This window comes from Pyrus communis, chromosome 2 (assembly GCF_963583255.1).
Source record: "Pyrus communis chromosome 2, drPyrComm1.1, whole genome shotgun sequence".
NCBI classification, from domain to species: domain Eukaryota; kingdom Viridiplantae; phylum Streptophyta; class Magnoliopsida; order Rosales; family Rosaceae; genus Pyrus; species Pyrus communis.
Window position 1 is genome coordinate 9,460,890 of NC_084804.1, and position 17,857 is coordinate 9,478,746.

The window sequence follows — 17,857 nt, forward strand, 5'->3', positions numbered from 1 at the left end:
CCTTAAAAGCCTAATTGTTTTGGATCGAAGATCGATCAGAGAGAGAGAGAGAGAGAGAGATGGGGCGTTAAATTTTGATGGAGAAGTAATTAGGGTGATTGGAAATATAAAGGAAGCTTGGGAGACACTCATGAAATCACAGAAGTAGGATTTAAGATGTGAGGATTGGATTGAGTTGGTGCAAAGTCGTTGTTTTCCGGTACTCGAAAAGATGTGGGGTCTATAAATTTGCAACCAAACATCTTTTTTAGTGACAAAAACAAGTCATCTTTTTTGTTGAATACAAATGTTGTGCCTGGTGTGGTAGGGGCATCTTTTACACACCTGGGCACAGTAGACAGTGAAGCAAGCACAAGCTCTTGTCGCTATAGAGCTATAGTAGCTAGTCAAGGCACCAAGCACGTATGGTACTAGGTAGCTAGCCAAAGACATGTTCCTTCTTAAAGAACTCAAACATTAAGAAAATCTCACGTTTACTCGATTCTATTTAGTTTTGATTCATTTTATTAACATGATTGGTTATTTAGGATGTCCAATGATGTATTAAATAGTGTACGCTAGCTAGACAAAGACGTGGTATCATTAATTCTTGAAGAACAAGAAAGAACGGATGCTTTGAGAAAATTTCACTTTGGCTACTTTTCTTCGGCTGTGATCCTTTTGTAGGCATGATTGACTGCTTACGAAATAGAATGACCATTTAGAGCATGATTTATGTTTAAACAATCTAGGGCTAAATTCTAAAATCAAACTGTATATGGGTGATTCTACACTTTAAATAATCAATCATGTGTCAATAAATAGGATTAAAGTCGAAGAAAATTAAACAGAAATGCGATATCTCTTCACACGTCTGTTCTTTCTTGGATAATAACAAACGTCATGATCAGAAAAGAAATCACCAGCCAGCACCTCATCTTATCCCCCAATGGTTCTATATACAGGTGGATTATTCACTTGGCCAAATACTACTAAGGGCTGGTTTGGTATTGATGTGCTTTGAAAAAAAACTGATTATGCTGTGCTGTGAGAATAAACGGCTGTGAAATAAAGCAGCAGAGTGTTTGGTAAACTTTTTTGTAAAAGTGCTTTTGAAAAAAAAAACCGTATTATAGTGTTCGGTAAACTTTTATGTAAAATAGATGTGAAAAAAAACCGATTTTTCAAAGCTGGGTTTTGCAACTTCTTGTTTTTGGCTTTTTTTCACCCAAAACTGTGAAAAAAAGCTGAAGCTGAATGTTTACCAAACACAAAAACAGCTCCCAGCTTTTTTTTATACCAGTTTTTTTCAGAATCACCTCAGTATCAAACCAGGTCTTAGTCACTTCAAAGATAACAATAAATCACAAGCAAAATATAATTAACAACTACTAAATTTACGAGTGTTATAGTCGTTAGATTTGATTTTCACAACTACTAAATTTTTTATTTTCAATCTTAGCCGTTCAGTTTCGGTATCATTCAATACTACGTAGTATTGAAGAATTTCCCTCGAGGTAATACAAACAGGGGCCCCTCTAAAAGTTATAATAATTATAGCCGTTGGATAAAATTTCAACGGCTCGATGGGTTTAGTCAGGAGGATCCTGACCCTTTGCTCAGGAGAGGATCCTGATCCTATTCGCTCAAGTTCAAATCCCTCTTTTATAATTTAAATAAAATTAATGTAATTATCTTACTATTTGTCGAATAAAAATAAGTGATTACATGGGACCCTTGGAGTTAATAATGCAATTAAGATGGACCAAGTGTTGATTAGGAATGAAAAATGCAGATACATGTGTTATCATTTTCTTCTCCTAAGCTAGCTGGATTCCACCATTGATGTATTGCGTCGTGTAAAGCGGTAGTAAACTGCTTGTTGTTGCTGAGTCTTGACAAATACCGGAACACATGTTAGCCACTCACCAATTATTGAAAGCATCTTATCATGATCCAGTTGAAATGACTCCATCTCCATGCATTTCTTTCTCCTGTTCAGATTGACATGTCATCCTCCTTTTGATTTGGGATGCATTTTTTTCCACTAATGTTATCAACACCAACACCAACATCAGAGACATAGGTTTTTAACTCAATCACTTTGTTAGGAACCTTACATGGGTTTATAAGTAAATTAGACTACTCACCGTATTTCTAATTGGTTTTATGGTGATATCTCAACTTTCTTTATGATGTCAAAGCATGATGTCCCACGTGTGAAGCCCAACGGCCACACGTGCGCTCCATGTCATCCTGTTTGTGTTGTCTACGTGTTTGGCTTGAAAATTCTCACACGTGAGGTGACGTGATGAGAATGAGTCTCATCAATGTGTTGAGAATAAGTCCACATTGATGGGAGGAGAGACTTTACATAGGCTTATAAGTAAGTTGGACTACTCCTTATATTGCCAATTGGTTTTATGGTGGAACCTCAACTTTCTTCCCACCTATTGCCACATGTGAGATTTGATCATAGGCATTAGTGAGATTAGTAGTGAATCTCCCACTAATAAACTGTTTGTCATACTCGTTTTGATTTGAGATGTATGTATTTTGAGTTACTAAATCTATAATAATTTAATCCGCGTTGTTTTCGGATTAGACATAGGGTTATTATACAAAATGGTCTATGAGATTTGAATAATCAATAGAAATGGTCTCTGAGATGATTGGTCCACAGTAAAACTGGAAAACTCGTCAGAAACTGGGTAAACTTTAAACGTTCATAACTTCTTCAATACTCAACCAAATTGAGTGATTCAAAAAATGAAAATAATACTTCTTGACAAGACGAAGAGAATAATACCTTTTTTGAAGGCTAACTTGCCATGGTTTGGTCGGACACGACTTGAAAGTGGCTAATCATTTTCGAGTTAGCCACTTTCGAGCACTTTTCCGGCCAAACCACGGCGAGTTAGCAATAAAGAAAGATATCATTATCTTCAAGAAGTATGATTTTCGTTTTTGAATCACTTGATTTTGTTGAGTATTGAAGAAGTTATGAACGTTTAAAGTTTACCTAGTTTCCGGTAAGTTTTCCATTTTTCCTACAGACCAGTCACATGATTTTCGTTTTTGAATCACTTGATTTTGTTGAGTATTGAAGAAGTTATGAACGTTTAAAGTTTACCTAGTTTCCGGTAAGTTTTCCAGTTTTTCCGCAGACCAGTCACCTTTCAGACTATTTTCTGGCTATCTCTGGCAATTATTTGGCTTCCAAATGGTATAATCTTGTTCTACACTTTCTTATCTTCATTTTGATATATTATGGGTCGAATTTGGTTAAAAATGGATTGAGTTATGAAGTTTTGAAAATTGCCCATAGAGTTTTTAACGGAAAAACCAAAATCATGGATGGTGGACAATCTCATGGACCATTTCTATTGATTTTCAATATCAGGAACCATTTCTATTGGTCATGCAAATCTCAATGAACATTTCGTATAATAATCCTTAGACATTAAACCCTAGATATGGAGAAAAACTTTCATATTCTGAATGCACAAACTCTATGCGGCACCTTAGGTGTAGACGTGGACCAAGGTATGTGCCCTCGTCAAGTTTTTTGTCCTAGACACATTTCACTTATTAATTAGCAACAATGTTTATTCGACCAACACTATCGTTGCACAGACACATTCATGCATGTTCAATACTATTTCGTAGATTTTGAATCAGTTTCAAGTCGTATCATCGTATCATTCGTCCCACGTAAAAAGAACCACTTGATCATAATAAAATAATTAATGCAAGTGGGGCCAGGTCACATAAAAGTGCTGTGTGATTTGGAAAGCAACGAATGGTTTCTTTCTCCAAACTTCCGAGTGTGTATATATGTAGTAGCCGGGCCAAGAGATTAATCAATGTGTCATTTGTTGGCCAACATCATCAAAACCCCTCCATTTCAAACCAAACACTGAGACAAATTATTCTTAGTTGTCGATAGCGACGTCCGATCTTCGTTGCTTATTGCTTAAGAATTTTTTGCACTACAATGTAATGTCACATTTGTAAGATAACTCCTACATAGAAATTGATTTAAATTATGCGGAAAAAAGCCGAGCATAAGTTCACTTGCGACATCATGAGGAACCCAATGAAATCATGTAGGACTAAAACACGAGCCTATAAACACGAGACGAAGCGTGATAGGGAGAAATTGCCCAAAACATTTTCCAAATCATTTATCTGTATATAGAATACAGAAAGGCTACAATTAAAGTGATGGTACTAAATAGAGTAAAGTCTAGTAGGATTTCAAAATTGTGTTCTAAAATCTCAACAGTCGACTGAGCTATGGCTGGTTTGGTATTGCTGTGCTTTGAAAAAAAAGTTGCTTCTGCTATGCTGTGAAAATAAGCAGCTGTGAAATAAAGTAGCAGAGTGTTTGGTAAACTTTTTTGTAAAAGTGCTTTGAAAAAAAAGTTGCTTCTGCTGTGCTGTGAAAATAAGCAGCTGTGAAATAAAGTAGCAGAGTGTTTGGTAAACTTTTTTGTAAAAGTGCTTTTGAAAAAAAAAAAAAAAAAAAAGCAAGATTATAGTGTTTAGTAAATTTTTATGTAAAACAGATGTGAAAAAAAGCCAGTTTTTCAAAGCTGGGTTTTGCATCTTCTTGTTTTTGGCTTTTTTTCACCCAAAACTGTGAAAAAAAGCTGAAGCTGAATGTTTACCAAACACAAAAACAGCTTCCAGCTTTTTTCAGAATCACCTCAGTACCAAACCAGGCCTTACTCTTCAAGCAAAATTTATAGTACTCTCGACGTATAACAAAATAATACTTCACCATACCAAACTCAGGACTTGAATGTAGATCAACGTCGTCCATCTTGTGAAGTAAGCAACATCAAGTTGGTCCCCTTACTTAGGAAGACGAGGTATTTCCATGTATCAATATGAGCTTGTTATACGTTAAAACGAAACAGCATCACATCTCCTTCTTGTACAATGTATTCTTTACCCTCAGATTTCAACTGCAAACATTAGATTGGGTGTGTCAGTTTGATCTGCAATGATATCAACGGACAATAGACTTTTCACCGATGTTTGATCTAGAACGCAAATACATGTTACTCTATCTGTTTTGTATCCTTTATATATCTGTACTAGTTACTAGTCTAGATAACAGTTACCGTGTGGGACTACACCCAAGGGGGAAGCATTAACGTGTGTCTATACCCTAAACAAAAAAGAGTTCACATCTCCCACACAGGCACTGGTTGGAAACATAGAGCTTCTGATCTCTGTCAACTCCAAGGGATGGTCGGAGGATTTGACTAACTAACGTTGTTTAAGAAGTTTACTGAAGTAAATATTGATTAGATGAAAGCAATCTAAGACCTCTCTCTTCCTTAGATACAGCTCTAAGTTACATTCAAAAATAGAATGTTAACTAATCATGCGGTAATTGCTTCGCACCCGAATGCTGACCAGAGTTGGAAAGAATTTATACGTGTTACTACTAGCTAACATGAGAATTAAATCTAATAACAAGCAGCAAACTTACAACTCCTCTTTCCCTTGCTGCAGCAAGCGAACCAGCAGCGACAAAATCATCATAAGCCACCTAACAACAAAGGACAAGAATTGTTATTATTTTCATATTTCCCACGTATCATTTAAGTAATGTGCAAGCCCAGGATCTCTTAGTTCTAGTAACATTATTAAAAACTTTAACAAATAGGTAAGATGTTTTATAATGAAATTATAAAACAATGAGTTTACCAATATTAACTGTTACAGTGGTTGAAAGAGATACAACTTGTCAACTTCTATCTACGATTCTTACCGTCTCAGCTCTAATGAAACCTTTCTCAAAGTCAGAGTGGATGACCCCAGCAGCTTGACGTGTAGTCATTCCTAAATTAACCAAAAACAAGAATCAGAGAACAACATTACATGAAGAACTTGTTCATCATACTTCCTAACCTATCTAAGTCACTTCATGGCAGCAAGGGGCTTTGTTTTCCATTCAAAACAAAAAAAGATGGCAAAGACAATCAAAAACAGGAATTTTCAACCCACAACGATCAGTAAAACAAATTCTGTGCATACAAGTTTACATTTAGCAAAACTAAAGCTCACCTGCAAGTATGGTCCATGCTTTTGTTTCCTGTAAACAACAGAACAACAACCTTCTTAACAAAAATGGAATATGTATTTCACAATCAGAAAAATTCACAAACTCATTCGTTTAACCTTCTCTCCGGAAGTAAAGTAAGTGCGTAGCCCCAAGACGCTATATGTTGCTCTGATAAGGTTTCCAAGACCACTTTCACCAACACCAAGAGATTCCAAAAATTCCATTCTTTCTTCATATGGTAGTTCAGTAAGCTCAGACTCAACCTGCAAATGCAAACTTCCTAGTTCACATGTCTAGTGTGATAGCTGAAGGCAAACAAAACGTAGGAACACAAATCTGCTAGTCTCAGACAAAAAATCACCAAATTCCTATCAACCATTACAAGCAAAGAGAAAGGGCACTTTTGTGAATATTTGCTTAATTTCAAACAATAATACTTATGTTCTCATGTATCAGTATCACCAAACCTGTGCAGAAATCGTCACAACTCCAGATTGCAACTCGGGAGCAAGATTCATTACTTCTTTGACATGAGGATTAAGCCCAGGTTCAGCTAGATCAGATTCTGCAACGTTAGCAACATATATAATAGGTTTCGTTGTAAGCAAGCAAAGATGCTTTACAGCATCTTTTTCCAAATCTGTTAAAGCAGTCGTGCTGGTTTTCCATCCATCAGTGCATTCTGAATTTTGTCTTAGGCGGACCTTTCCGTTTCCTCCTGAAATTAGAACTCTTTGTGTCTATGATTTTGTACAACCTTAATACTTTGGGTAATAGAGGAGAAAAAATAAAGGGGATAGAGTGTGATGTACTTGTGCACTGTACGGTAAGTTAGCATCGGATAAAACTATACCTTGGCTTGGGTTTGTGAGTCTTTTGCCCTTCCTTTTTTCAGCTTCTCCATTCTCTTCTCAATCTGCATTTCTTGTGAATAAGACAATTTAGTTCAATCAGCTCATCCAATCTTACCAAGTTAGTATTAAATATTAAAGACATATAATATAGAGGCACCCTAAGACAAAAGTATAAGATGTTAAAACAAGGAACTCCCAAACAGCGTAAGCTACGAAGTTATCATAAAAAATAATTATATACAGCATCAACTTAGGACAAGAAAATGGCACTAGCATTTAACAATATGTTTGCATTAAATATATATATATATACACACACACACACACACCATGTATATATAGGTGGGTGTGTAGAGGGTTGTCTTATTCATACAGCATGATAGTTCACGCCAAAATACTTCCCATAAATCATCAATTGACAAGCTCATGAATCGATAAGTCCTGGTTCCCATCATTTATGCCCAATTTCAAATCAAATGGATTTAAAATTGTAATACTAATTCAAAGCAGAGTAAATCTGAGAGACCAACTGGTTTGTGATCTAGGTAAATGACAGACAAGGAATCAGGATCCACAGCATCAGAAGAAATAGGTAATGAACTCCAGAACTTGCTAGGAAGATGGTAAGCGTCCAGAGGAATATTAATTAGCAAACCAGCGTACAGAGGAAATAGATCTGAGAAAATAAGCTCCAAATTGATAACATCAATATCAGCCTTGGGATCAACTTTGCCACTCACATGAACAACATCGTTATCTTCAAAACAGCGAACAACCTGAAACAACATTAAACAAGTCAATAACAATGTGGAGCTAAGAATTATTGATGAAAAGTATCAACGTAATGACAATGCATATCATGATTATACAAAACAAAACATAGAGAAGAAGCTGGGCCGGCCCCAAAGTATCGACAATGTTATAAAACAAATTCATGAAGGTATTTTCTCAATTCAAAACGGGGAAGCCTTCAAAACATCTAAACAAATAGTAAGGGATTGAAACCTGAAGTATGGAGTCCACTTCGTGAATGTTTAATAAAAATTTATTCCCTAACCCCTGCAAGTAATGAGAATAAGCAAATAAGTTGAGCTGACGCATTCTAACATATTTGCAACAGAACTCAAAATCGAAACATGAAAAGGGAAAGCAAACAAACAATTAACTATGCAAATGTGACCTCCCCTGACCAATATTATTAATATTATATTATGTATATATTCATATATATATATATATATATATATATATAATTATGTATTTTGTAAATTTTATTAATATTTTTATATCCTAGTCATTTGACTCATTTATCCAAAAAGTTCCAAAGAATCCAAACTACTCTCTCTCTCTCACTCTCTGCTCGATAGAAAGTTAGAAACCTAGGCTTTTCAGCCATCGCAACTCTCTTTCAATACTGTCAACTCATCTCCGTTTCTCTTGTTTCCGGCGACTTTGTCTTTTTCTGCAATCCATCTCATCATCTCCTTCATCAACTTGGATTGTCCTTCTCCACGGTTCCATCTGTCAAGGTAATTTACATACAATTTTGAAGGATATACAGATGAAGTTTAGGAATTTCTTTCATCAGTTTTTCCATTGTACTCTTTTATCAGTTTTTCCATCGTACTCTGTCATCAATTTTGAAAAATGAGTTGTCCTTCTCTGTAATTAAATAAAAACTTTCAGAAATCCTAAATTGATAAAATTGGGGATTTATTAATTGGTTTGCTTTTATATGACCTATTTTGCTTTCTGCCTACTTTTTTACATCACATACTAATGCATTAAATTAGGAATTGGTGCCTTATTCACTTGCTGCAAGATAAAATTGGGGATTGGGGATTGGGGATTGGTGTCTTTCAAAACTTTATTCAATTGGGTATTACTTCGCATACTAATATGATAAAATTGCAGAGTTATATGACTTATTCACTTACTTCGCATACTAACATGATAAGATTGGAGATTGGTGTTCTGTTGGTGTGCATGCTTTTTTTACCTCTTTTGTTTGCTGCTCGCTTGCTTCAAGCGTGATTTTATCTTTTAAAATGTATGAATTATTGCAGAATTATATGGCTTATTCGTATGACTATGCATACAATTTATATGAATGAGTTACAAGGCTAGCTATTATATTTTAATATAACATTGTGTCTTATTTTGGTTAATAGATCAAGATGGAATCTAGGAATGGTCATGGCTCTACTAGTTCACCTTCCACAACTCAACCTCAACCCCAACCTCAACTCCAAACACTTGAAACACAACCTCAACAAGAAAATCAAGAAGTGGATGAAAGTGTGGGAAGTGGTAAGAGAGATGACAATGATATTAATGAGGGGCGATCGGTGGTGTGGTTACATGCTAAGAAAGTGGTAAGAAAAGGGGATAAAGGTAAAAAAATTCACCTTGCAATTTGCTCACATTGCAAGAAAGTGTGTCCGGCCGATCCTAATAAAAATGGGACATCAAGCATAATGTATCACCTTAGAAATGTTTGTAAGGATTCAACTCTTTATATAAAAGGTGATAAAAATCAACCGGTCTTAACAAATAAGTCCATGGGTAGTGGATTGGTCCCCTGCGCCTTTAACCAAAAGAGACTTGAGTTAAAGGTTGTGATGTTTGTCATCAAAGATGAACAACCATTTAAGGTGGTTGAAGATGGTGGATATATTGATATGATGAAAGAGGCTCAATCTTGGTTCAAGATTCTAAATAGGAGGAAGATTGCAGCCGGTGTGTGGGATTTGTTTGTAATAGAGAAGTCTAAATTGTTTGAAGCTATGCATAATCAAAGGGTAAGTATCACAACCGATACTTGGACATCAATTCAAAACATCAACTACATGGTAGTTACCGTCCACTTCATGGTAGTGAATGAAAGTTGCACAAACGGATCATAAACTTCATAACGATCACGGACCATAAGGAAGATGACATTGGGAAGGTTCTAGAGGTGTGTTTGAACCAATGGGGGATAGAGAAGATCTTTAGCATCACGGTTGAATGCAAAATGGATAAAATGTCGAATGTGCCTTTTGATGTGTCTACGAGGTGGAATGCAACATATAAAATGCTTGACGTTGCATACAAGTTTAGGAAAGTGTTTCTTAGGATGGTATAGGAGAATGTGCAATTTCATGATTACTTTGAAGAGATGGAAATGGATTCAAAGAAGAATTTGGTAAAGAGCATGAGGCCTCCGGAAGAGGAGGATTGGGAGAAAGCACTAGCCTTTACGCACTTTCTGAAGAAGTTTAATGATGCTACTTTGAAGCTTAGTGCAACTAAAAAGGTTGCATCAACTTTGCTATGAGATCAAGTGGTTCCTTTCCAAATAGAATTGGAGAAAAAAAAAAAAAAAAAAGAAAGATGCTACCAATTCTTACATTGCAAAGCGTGGCTACTACAATGATGCGGAAATTTAACAAGTATTGGGGGAATTTTGAGAATGTGAATTCACTTATTTTTCTTGGCCAAGTTCTAGACCCTTGTTATAAACTTCAAATGATTACCATCAACCTCAAACCACTTGGATGCGATGATAGGAAGGTAGATTGGATGCTTAAGGAGATTAAAAAATGCTTGCTTGGTTTGTATAATGAGTATAGAAGGGGTTCTTCTACTACTATTGGGGCTCCATTGGAAGATATGGAACCAAATGAAGAGTTCATAATTCAAGCTTGTGGGGGTGATGAGAACAAAATTGAAATGATGAAGGAGCTTATACAAGAAAGGAGTGAGAAACATCTTTTGTAGATATCCAATGAAGTGGATAAGTATTTTTCCGCTCCTTGTATTAGCTTTGTTGTTGGTAGCTTTAATCTCTTGAGTTGGTGGAAATCAAACACAAAAGAGTTTTCAATCCTTTCGCAAATAGCCAAAGATATCTTTGCAATCCCCACTTCTACCGTTGCTAGTGAAAGTGCATTAAGTCTTGGGATGAGGGTTATGGACCCTTTTAGGGCATCCTTGACTCCTAAAATGATAGAGGCACTAGTGTGTACTAGTGATTGGCTTAGGGCAGATGAAGTAAACTTCTACAAAGAACCAACGGAAGATATGCTTCAATTCTTCAAGGAATGGAAGAAGTGGAAATAAGTACGACATGTTTTAATTTATTTAGTAAATTTGTTATTAAATATTCAACTTTAATTCTTATTCTAAATCTTATTAGTGTGTGTGTGTGTGTGTGTGTGTGTGTGTGTGTGTGTATGTATGTACTTTGTAATGTAGGCTTTACACAAGCTCAACCTCAATCTTCTACAAGTTCAACGCCTCCTCCAAATGCATCTATATCTCAAAGCTTGAAGAATTGATCAATGAATTTTTACTTTTTAAAGTTTTAAGTTGATTTAGTTTGAAATGTTAACTTCTATTCAAACTTCCAATTTTCATTTAGTTTGTACACTTAACTTCTATTTGATTTGGCTTGTAACTTCTATTTGGATTGCAACCTTAATTTCCGTCGTAAATCTTGATGCAATTAAATTATTATATAAAGAAAATCATTCTACATTACTTGTATACATATCAACAAATAAGGCTGGTTGAAGGGCAAAAGTTTTGTGAGTTTTGTGTTAATCTCACTTGAAACTATAAAGCTTCATTACCATGTTTATGTTTTCGTGGTTTTCATTAACTTGTAAAGACCAATACATTAACTGTGTATATTTTCTGGGCCTTGAATTAGGTTAGAAAAATATTAGATTTTGGCCAAACTAAGTGGCCTAAAACAAAGTGACAATTACTATTGGCACACCATACCAACCAAATTATCGGTATACCAAAAATTTGGTACGGTAATTGGTGCGAAGGTTTTGGTACGCTAATTGTATCAATACCATCCCTATCGTTGTGTTGTGTGTACTGTGTATTCAGAGGGAAATTGTTTTATTTATTTTTATTTATTTATTTAAAATTTTTTGAGAAACGATTCATATTTTAATTTTAGAGCCCATAAATCAGAAAATCAAACCTTCAATAATTAACTGGGTTCTTTGACATTATATTTGGATGAAGAAATTTTAGATTACTAAGAAATTTTAAAATGATAGAAATTGAAACGATAAGATTTTATTTTCTAGAATTTGCAAATTTTCTTGTTTGGTAAACCTAAAAGAATAATGGAATTGAATACGGAATTTGTTATTTTTAAACTCTCATTCATAAAAATTGGGAAATTACACCTATTTAAAACTACCATGTAAAAAGCGTTTTTTAGAAATGTTTTTGTTCTGTCAATTTTTTTATTAAATATAGTCCAAAGCGAGATTGGTTTTTAGAAAACATTTTTAGGTGAGTGAACATGTTATTACATGATTGATTGGTTTGTCTCTAATCTTAAATTCCATATAATTAGTTTTTTTTTTTAATTTTTAATTTTATTTTTTTATCTAACCATGTAACAGGTAGTTTACCCATAATCACTTCTGTTATAAGCACTTTTATCATAAAACATCAAAACTTTTGTTAGATATCCAAATTCTTTATGAAAAAGCACTCCATAAATCACCTGTAGGCTCATACCACTACAAATTTATTGTATTTTACACACTTTGAATTTGGAGTGATTTTTAAATCGATAGTACGATTCACACTAATTTTTACCTTATATACACCCTTATTATTTTTTAGGTAAATTTCAGTTTACTACCCTCATGTTTCGTGATTTTCAACATTTAGTACATCGAGTTTTTTTCTTCCCATGGTCATACCTAAAGTGTTAATTTTGGGACAGTATCATACATCCGTTAGTCAAACTGTTAAGTCTCTTGTTAATTGATAACGTGGCACTCATGTGGACAATGATTAGGCATCATATGTCATTAAGGGGTCCACGTGGAATATATATATTTGGAGAAGGGGTTAAAAAAAAAAAAATCAAAATTCAAACTTTAGAATGAGAATAGTTAAAAGTGAAAACCATTTTTCACTCCCCTAGAAATCTCGATCCCCATCTTCGTTCGAAACCCTACCAACACGCCGTCGTTCCACTTCGCACGCCATCATACGTTGCGCACACCCTTGCACATCAAAGAAAGGGCATCGTTTCAAGGCAAGGTTGTCGTGAAGCCATCGCTGGCGATGGGGTGGGAAAAAAGGAGGATTGAAGTAGCTGAAACACCAGTTTATTGTAACTAACCTACCTTTTTCGAAGTGTAGATAATATGGGTTTATGTTTTCCAATTTTTCAATTTTGAATTTTAGGGATTAGGGATTTGTGAGTTCCAATCCCATTTTTTTTCTATGGTTTCTGGAATTGTGTTTTGTAGTGGGTTTCCTACATTGTTAATTGTTTTCAATGTGCATGTGGTTTTGTCTTCATTTGTGGTCTCATTTTCATCCTTTAGAAAACCTTGTATTCATGGTCCCCATGGTTTTGTTTTCACCTTTTTTCATCATGGTCCTACAAGTTAGTGTTTTGGGTTTTAAAACATTTTTTCTTGACTTTGCAAGCATGCCTGAATTATTTAGCCTTAAAATTAACCATGGTGGGAATTGGTCTGAAAATGCATATACGAGAGGGTTTGAGGCTTGGTTTGATTACGTAGACAAAGACTTCATGTCTTTTTTTGAGATTGATGAAATGGTTAAGGAGCTAGGATATGATGGGTTTATATTGTATCACTATAGGATTTCTGTGATGTCTTATAGGGAGGGATTAAGGCTTATTGAATGGGACTAAGATGTGGGTGAAATGTGCAAGTATGTTCCAAGGACTAGGGAAATAGAATTGTACCTAGAACATCTAAGTCCGAAGCAAGCTGCCTTAAAACATAAGCTTTTGATGAATCTATATGAGAGTGGCACATTCAAAAAAGGTGTCATTCTAGAAGATATTGAGGAATCGAGGGTGGCGATTTCGATCACAAAGGGAAGTGGATCAAAACTAAAGAAGGGTAGAGCAAAAGGGGATACTGATCACTTAGAAAAACGGCTATGTCTTTTGAATGACATAGCCTACAATTGTGATGATGAAAGGGGTGCTGAAGCAACTGAGGGAGGACAAGGAAGTGGAGATAAAGTTGAAGATAGTCCTCTCAATGCTGATAATGAAGGTGATGAAAACGAAGAAGGTCATGAAGCTGAAGAAGTTAATGAAGGGGCTGAACTAGAAGCTAATGAAGGTAAATTTTTGAAACATTTATTTTTGCAATTTTAATTTCAGTATTCAATTATTTTTACAAAGTTTAGGTTTTTAACAAATATGCATTGTTTGTGGCAGTAAATGCAGAGGATGACACTATTGATAGTGAGTTTGTGGACAGTGACTACAGTTTGGAAGATGATGATCGTCGTGCAGTAGATGATACGGTTGTAGAAAGTGTCATTAGAGATGCTGAAAGGGGGGAAGGGGTTGAGAACCAACATCTAGAAGAAGTTATTGATGCAAGAGATGTAGAAGATGTTCCCCTTGATGATGAGAGACAAGACTTAGATGGCCTGCACAGTGTTGACAATTTAGGTTTAGAATGTGATGAGAAGGTCATCTACCCTAAGTTCAATGAAGATGATCTAAAGTTTGAAAAGGGATTGAAGTTCAGAGATGCTGCACAGTTGAGAAAGACAGTGTGGTCTCACTCCATTAAGCATGGTGCACCTTCTATTAAGTTAAAAAGAAATGAGAAATGGAAGATTAGTGCAAGGTGTGAGAAAAACTGTCCATAGAGATTGTATGCTTCCAGGATCTACAATGAAGATTTAATGCAAGTGAAAACCCATGTTGGGAAACATGAACGTTTGAGGATTTGGAGGGAAAATCCTAACTGCAAAGTGGCATGGCTTGTGAAGAGGTATGTGGACAAGTTCAGACTCAACCCAAACATGCCCATCACTACATTTATGAAGACAGTGAAGGTGGAAATAATGACTGAGATCCACCTTAAGACAGCCTACAAAGTGAAAGCACAATGTTTGGAAATCCTTGATGGGAGTAACGTGGATCAGTACACAAAGTTGTGGGAGTACTGTGATGAGCTTAGGAGGACAAACTCAGGTACTACAATTCAGATGAATGTGCTGCCATATGATGATGCTCATGTGATATTTCAGAGGATTTATATTTGTTTGGGGGCTTGCAAAAATGGATTTAAGAATGGATGTAGGCAGCTTGTAGGTTGGATGGTTGTCAATTGAAGGGAGTGTTCAAGGGTTAGTTACTGCTTGTAGTGGGAATGGATGCACTTGGGTTACTGCATATGCTCGAGAACAAGGACAGTTGTGTTTGGTTTTTGGAACTACTAGCTGCTGACTTAGGAATTGTGAACCAGTGTGGTTGAACTTTCATTCCTGACAAACAAAAGGGTTTAATACTAGCTTTTGAGAAGGTGTTGCCTGATTGTAATAATTGGTTATGTGTTAGGCATTTATACACCAACTACAAGGTAGATGGGTTTAAGGGGAAATGATTAAAAGATGCATTGTGGAATGTTGCTAAGTCAACAACCATCGCTGATTTTAGAAAGAGTATGGCTAAGGTGAATAGGTTGAATGTCTAAGCTTATAAATGGTGGGTGAAGAGACCAGTCTTGCATTGAAGTATGTCACACTTTGAGACACACAGTCAGTGTGACATTCTCTTAAACAACCTCTGTGAGAGTTTTATTGATGAATATGATATGATTGAGAAATGATGCAATGAGGAAGGATAAATGAGCTATCTGCCCAAAAATCCAAAAGAAGTTGGAGGTGTACAAACTGAAAAGCTCATACACTATAACTACATGGTTTGGAGGAGAAAATTTTGAAGTAGATAAAGGCAGATGCAATATATTTGTGGTGGATTTGAATGGGTGTACTTGCTCATGCAGAAGATAGGATTTGACATGCTTTCCTTGCATACATGGTTGCTTGTTCATCTATTATGCAAGGAAACAGCCTGAGGAATTTGTTTCCTCTTGGTACAAGAAGGAAAAGTACTTTAAAGCTTACGAAAACTTGATTCAACCCATCCAAGGCATGAAATATTGGGATCCATCTGAAAACAAATACATTCTTCCTCCAACTTTTAAAAGGCAGCCTGGGAGACCAAAAAAGAGGAGACATAGGGAGGGTAATGAAAATGAATTCAAGTTAAGTAAGAGAGGGCAAAAAAGTGTGAAGTGTAGTGTTTGCAAGGCCTTGGGACACAACAAGGTCAGATGCCTAACCACTCATCCTCCTCCAGCTGCTAGAAAATGAAGAAAAAGTAAGAAAAATGAGGTATACTTTTGATATTTTTTGTTGATTTTTCATTTCTTAAGTGAATTTGTTGATTTTTCATTACTTAGGCCTCAACATCTAAGGCATCACAACCTTCTAAGTCATCACAGTCATGCACTCAAGAAGCTCCACAACCTTCATCTTAACCAACTCAAGCCTCTCAAACCACTTCAAAGTCTACTGCAAGAGGTCAGAAAAGGAGGAGGAATGTTCTATGATGTTGCTTTAATGTTTTAGGTTGTTTAAGGGTTCATTTTGTTATAGTTGAATATGCCCTTAGTTTTTTTTTTTAAACAACTTTCTGATAGATCTTTAGTGTTTTGGACAAATCTTTGGTGTTTTTGGTGCTCTTATTTTGGTTTAGTTGTGTACTTATATTTTGGAAGAATACCTTAACCCGTTAGTTGTTAAAGTTGTGATTTTTTTATACTTTCCTATGAATTGGAGGGTGTATTGTGAATCTTGTTGTGAATTGAAAGTTATTGACAATTGAACTTTGTTGTGAACCCTTGAAACTTTGTTGGTAGTTGGTAGTTTAAATGATGAATTTGCAGATTTAGAATTCAAGGTTTGTTTGGAATTGAATTTGCAGATTTGGAATAGAAAGTTGTGGTTTTTTTTCCTATTTAATTTGATTTTCTTTTTCAAAACAATTTGGGCAATTTTTTTTTTTTGAACCCCTTCTCAAAAAAAAAAAAAAAAAAAAAAAAAATCCACTTGGACCCTTTAATGACACATGGCGTCTAATCATTGTCCACATGAGTGTTACGTCATCAATTAACGGGAGACTTAATAGTTTGGCTAACGGATATATGAGACTGTCCCAAAATTAACACTTTAGGTATGACTCTGGGACGAAAAAAACTTAATGTACTAAATGTTGAAAACCACGAAATATAAGGGTAGTAAACTGAGATTTACCCTTATTTTTTTGTCATTGATATTTTTTAATCGACCTGATGGACAAAAGTTGAGAGAGGTATGTGAGAAGTAAAAATAGGTGTGTGGATATCACTATCCTTCATATTGCATCCTAAGGTGTGCAAATTATATCAATTTATGTCTTTGATCTAATTTATTGTATGAAAATTCATTAAATTGATGATATGGTGGACTTTGTGACCCTTATATGAGAGAGATTTTTCGTGTCTCTGGAATACAGGGTGATACGCTACTTTAGACCTTTATATGAGAAATATTTTCAATCGTGTGAAGTTTTTTTTCAAGTGTTCATCTAGTTGTATAATTATATATGATGTACATCTTCGTGTTCCAAGCACATTGAGAAGTCTGTCCTTGTATGGGCTAACTTGTAAGCCCACATTAAGAAAGAAACTCTACAACGTAATAGATAATTATACTTCAGAGACAAAATGTGTAAATTGAGACAATTTCAAAAACTCAGTGTGCAATGTGAAAAAATTGAAACCTCATAGCCTATTTTAAAAATAACCTTAATTTTAAAGAAAAACTAACGAAAAGTCCAAAAATACTTTAGTTTTAATGAAAAATGACAAATAAAGGTGTAGTAAGTAATATCAGGGAAATGTAAAAATGTGATTTTTCGTTAAAAGTGAACAGTACCGGAAGTGTTTCGTTAAAACTCCCTAAATTTAAAAAGCGTAAAATATAGTTAATCCTAATTTTTTTTCTAATCTTTTTTTTGCAAGACACATTTGATTATATGAAATAGATCAACATGTATGGGATTTATCATATACAACATTGTCATTTT

The 17,857-nt window shown here is 35.1% G+C and overlaps 1 pseudogene; it reads right to left on the reverse strand.

Moving 5' to 3' along the window:
• Nucleotides 1-4,883: 4,883 nt before the first annotated feature.
• Nucleotides 4,884-8,537, reverse strand: LOC137724702 (uncharacterized; annotated as a pseudogene).
• Between the last annotated feature and the right edge of the window lie 9,320 nt (nucleotides 8,538-17,857).